A 5,271-nucleotide genomic window follows, 5' to 3' on the forward strand; every position below is an offset into this window, starting at 1 on the left:
GTATATATCTGTATGTATGTATCTGTATATCTGTATAACAACATCTATCAGCACTGCATACTTTCGGATCGACGATTCGAAAAAGTAACCAAGTCCAAAAGTATATGTACTGCGCATGACTAGACTACACAGGCAAAGCTCCCCGGATTGTTATTTATTTACATCTACTAGGCCAAAGAATAAGCTAGGCCTACGTGTTTGCAAAACTGGATAACCTGGAAAAAAAATTAAGTGTATGGCTCGCATGACTCGCACATTGGCTCGCATGACTCGCTGGCTCGCACTTTGGCACTACTCATTCGGAAAGCTCGGGGAGAACTCTCACCTGCACAACTATGGATACTACTCGTCGGCGGTTTTGTCATCTACGAGTTTGATGCGAGCACCCTAAAACGAGTACGAGTAAGTACGGGCGCACCAAGTTGGCTCGTACCTAACTCGTATCTAATTCGGTACAAACTTGTTACCTTCGTAATAATCTCGTAGTTAATTCGGTGCTCTGCTCGGCATAATTCGTACATAACTCGTAACCAACAATGAATGTGCTGTAAATTGTGGGAATTACAGGACTACTATAACACAATACGGGGCGACATAACATCATCATGGAGTGTATTTACCGGCATTAAATCGCATCAACTACTGAATAAACCAAGCGTGTTTTTGATGTAGGTCCTATTTTGTTTCTTTGAAATGTATGTACCATACTATCTCGAAAAAAAACCCCATGCTATCTTAAAAATAAGCCCATGGGCTTCTTTTCGAGATGCTTCTTTTCGAGGCTACCGTTCGCAAACTAAAGAGGTGGGGGTGGGGGGACTTCAATTCGAGATTATGCCCTTCGGAATTCTATTCGAGGTTTTACGGTATGCTAACAATTTATTGAAACGGTAGCTTACTACTACTATAACTAGAAATTGCAAGTGAAGTGCTGCGAAGTACAACTGCATATAAATGTTGTTCGAACAAAATTATTTATGCGAGTCAAGTGAAAATAATGAATAATAAAAATATAACAAATAATATGAGACACGACCCATTGTCTATACTAATAGAATTCTCATTGGGTAACAAAGTCGTAATTTTTCATTTTTGTCAAAAAGTGTCTATAGTGGTGAATTATGGTTTAGGTTTTTTTTAATAAAGTTTCAAAAATTTCTATGTATGTGGAAAATGTAGTTGATTACCAAAGGTTACAATTTTTATTTTGGCGAGTTGACTCGAAGAGTGTTGCCAAAGTGCGAACCAGCGTGTTATTAGATCACAAGTGCGAGACATCGCTAGTGTGAACCAGCGAGCCATGACGTCACGACAATAGATAGAGACGTTAACCAGTTGTGCGAGGTATCGGCTGAGATTTGTGGAGTACAATTCAAAAAACAACTATAGGTCTAATAATGAATTATTGTGATATTAAATAGACAATGTTAGCTATCAAAGAGCGACGTTGTTTTTCATTGGGACCTTCGTCCCTTTCAAGGCTAGGCCTAAACCATCCTAGCTAGTCTAGGCTTAGAGTGCTAGTGCAAACGTCGCCTAAAGTAATTGATTTTACCCGGCAGAACGAAAGAAGGAAACTCCGCTTTTTAGTCTTCTTAGGCACTTGTTTTTTGACAAACAATGACCTTTCAGAGGTCAAATTGCTGTCAAGAACAGTGTGACCACTGCTTGGGTATTTACCCAAGATCTTGGGTATTTTGACTTGGTCTTGGGTTCTTGGGTATTCCGTTGAAATCCTTGGGTATTTTATTTTTACTAAGAAAATTAAATATTTTTGACACAGAGGAAGAATTAAGAAGTAACAAAGTATATGTCAGTCCATTCAAGTAAGCAAAACTCAACGAAGTGCACATAACATTGTTAATTGACTGTTAATTGCTATAAACATGGGTTCAGAATTGTTTATTTGTGATTTGCGTTGCCACTGATCTTACTTAATTAATGCATTACATAATAAAACTTGATCACTGATCTACTGATAACACTGGCCGACTGAGAGCGTATTTTTCTATCTGTATTATCACCTCATGAATATTAATTTTAATAATTAACACAAACAATTACAATAAAAAATGGTTTATAAATTGAACTAAAAGGGAAACTACATGCGAAAAACACGTTTTTTTCAAATTTTAATGCATTTTCAGGAAGCTTGGGTAATTTTGGGCAATTTTTGCTGAATCTTGGGTAATTTCGACCCAGTCATTGGGTATATCAAAAATTGTGAGTGGTCACGCTGGTCAAGAATATGAATTGGCTGCTTCGCAGCAATAAACGCAATCAGCGCTTGACAGTTGTCGGCCGACGCGATCCTATCTATGACGAAACGCGACGACGCTCGCGCAAAAAGTCGTTAATATTCGTTTTAATGACGATCCGTTCAGACAGTCAACAAACGGCGTCGCCTCGTTGGACTTTGATCTGATTTTTTATTTATTAGGTACTCGAGATAACAATACAGGATTACCCATTAAGCTGACGATAGCCATGAGCTCATTTTCAATAGGGTCCTTATAAAACCAATACCACAACAAGACACACAAAGGTACAAAAGTAAAAGCAAAAAAAAAAGTTTAGAATACGTTATGAAAGATAAAATCTTCACAGGCAAGAATCAATTATTTAAAAGAGAAGCATACGTTAAAAACATGTTTAAAATTCATATGGGAAAACAATAGGTCTTTTTTCACGAATCGGTAGACATCTTCAAGTGATGACAAACATTGCGAATCAGCGGTGCGTAGCCAACAGAAATAAGATAAGCTTTTGGGCTGATTTTCTAACATCATGTTACAGTATTTAAAAAATCATAACTCCATAACGGGGCGTCGTATCCAAAAAATATTTCCAGCAAAATGTTCTTAAAAGACTAGTCTACACCACTATATGATTGAAAAAAAAATGTTTTTGACCTCTGAAATCAAGATGGAAAAAGAAAAGCCTATCTCAGTAGTGTATTAAAATAGGCCTATGCATTACAGTGCAGTTGACTTTCGTTTTGTTACTGTTCCAAGTAGCGATAATATACAGATTTCTCTTATTATAAAGTATAAGTTATGTTTTATAAAGAGGTATAGTATAGTAAATCATGTTTTTAACACAGGAAACTCTCATATGGTAACTAAAACAATGCTAGTTCAGAGTATTACTAGTACTTCAGCACTGTATTGCATACCTATTTTAATACACTACTGAGATAGGCTTTTCTTTTTCAATGTTGATTTCAGAGGTCAAACAAATTTCAATTTTTTTTTAATCATATAGTGGTGTAGACTAGTCTTATAAAAACATTTTGCTGGCAAATTTTTTTGGATACGACGCCCCGTTATAGAGTTATGATTTTTATATAACATGATGTCAAAAAATCAGCCCAAAAGCTTATTTTATTTCTGTTGGTTACGCACCGCTGATTCGCAATGTTTGTCATCACTTCATGATGTCTTCCGATTCGTGAAAAGGCCTATTTAGGTTTCTGAAAGGTCTTTTTTTAGTTTAGTTTTAAAATTAACCTGCGATCTAACAATTTGTATCGTGTCTGGAAGAGAATTCCAATCTCGAATGGATGAGAAGTACTAAGTGACGGCAATGCCTTTGACAGGAGGAAAACAAAATCGTTGAGTTGGATTTGTCGGCTGACGGCCGTACGACGCGAGTCTGCTAAAGCCAGATTTCAAGAAAGTCGCTACACACATCACCGACAGCTTTTGGTATGCTGATTTGTCGATGGAATCCGGGAACCTTTCCGATTGCGCTGGGACGGACCTGCAACGCGGATTAGCGATGTTATGGTAACCGGCTAGGCTTTCTTTTAAAGAAAAATATTTGTTTTAATTTCGAATATTAAAGAAATAACTTACCTATATTGGTATATTTAAAAAGGTCTCTGCTGTTCGAGTCAGGGGGAGTCTATTCAGTAAATAATTCTCTGGAGTTACTCCAACTGTTCACCTTCAAAGAAGGTGTTTTTCTCCACTTTAAACCTAAGCAACTGGCAAACAAATTGTGTCGCGATTCTTTTACACTCAACTTACCACGCCGTAATACGAGAATCAAGAATGTTATTTAGTAGCCTCTATACGTGTGTTGACATTTTGCAGGTATGAGAGCTTTGGGACACTTGACACGGAAGTAATGATGGCACAATTAATGCTTGGTAGAACCTGAGATCATGCTGAGACAATTATACAAGGAACTGAACTGAACTGAACTTTATTGAACATACGCTTTTAGATCAGTGGCACACATCAGAATGATGGTGCGTTCACAAAGGAAACATACAAAATCAAGAAAATTACAAAAAGAAAGCAAAACAAAGAAAACAACGAGCAAAACAAAATATAAAAGTTCTAAACAGAGGAGAATAAAAAATTAGTTTAATACAGTTATTTTACTGGTTTTTGGAAATACAACAGTTAGCTAAGACCTTCTCACTATTAATGCTATTATTAATGATATTAATATTATTATTGTTATTATTGTTAGTATTATTATTATTATTACTACTACTATCATTACTGTATAGTAATTTTTATTTCATTATTAATACGGTATTATGTTATAATTGTTCTTATGATTTTTAACATGGACATATCATTTGTTACCGTCAACATTATTAATTTTATTCCAGGAACAATGTTACTAATTAAAAATATTATTATTATTATTATTATTATTATTATCGTCATTGTTATTATTATTAATTTTTATTTATTTTTTTTTTTTTGCAAATTCTTATTTATTAAATTGTTACTATAGGCCTTTAAAAAAATTACTTTCTCTGTTAATATGAAATCAAATAAAGTAAACAAAAAACAAATGTGAAAAAAAAATAACAATAATAGCATATAAAGTGATAACTCAGCACAGAATAAAAAATAACTATAATAAACTAATAATAAAGATTGTTACGTATTTAATAAGGAGATTGGAAACGCGACTGAATTATTGTTCTGTAGTTTGTGATGTCTTAAGTGTTTCATTGATATGCAAATAAGGTTGTTCGAACCGCAAGCGGGCAACTTCCACACACGAGACAAGCGGATATTTTCGTGGCGGTATTTACTTGATTTACTTTAGTCCTAGGATGACTGTAACTGTAATCCTGGGTATAGAACATGGGCGGCGGAACCGGGGGGGGAGGGCCCGGCCTCCCCCCCCCCCACTTTTTGGCGAAAAATATATAATGTCTGGAGAACTTTGTATGATCGGAAATGCAAAAAAAGAAGGAGGGAAGAAGGAGAAGGATGGGAAAGAGAATGTTTATCCAGTACC

This window comes from Anneissia japonica, unplaced genomic scaffold (assembly GCF_011630105.1).
Source record: "Anneissia japonica isolate Jap-2015-1 unplaced genomic scaffold, ASM1163010v1 scaffold287714_len2871179_cov188, whole genome shotgun sequence".
Lineage (NCBI taxonomy): Eukaryota > Metazoa > Echinodermata > Crinoidea > Comatulida > Comatulidae > Anneissia > Anneissia japonica.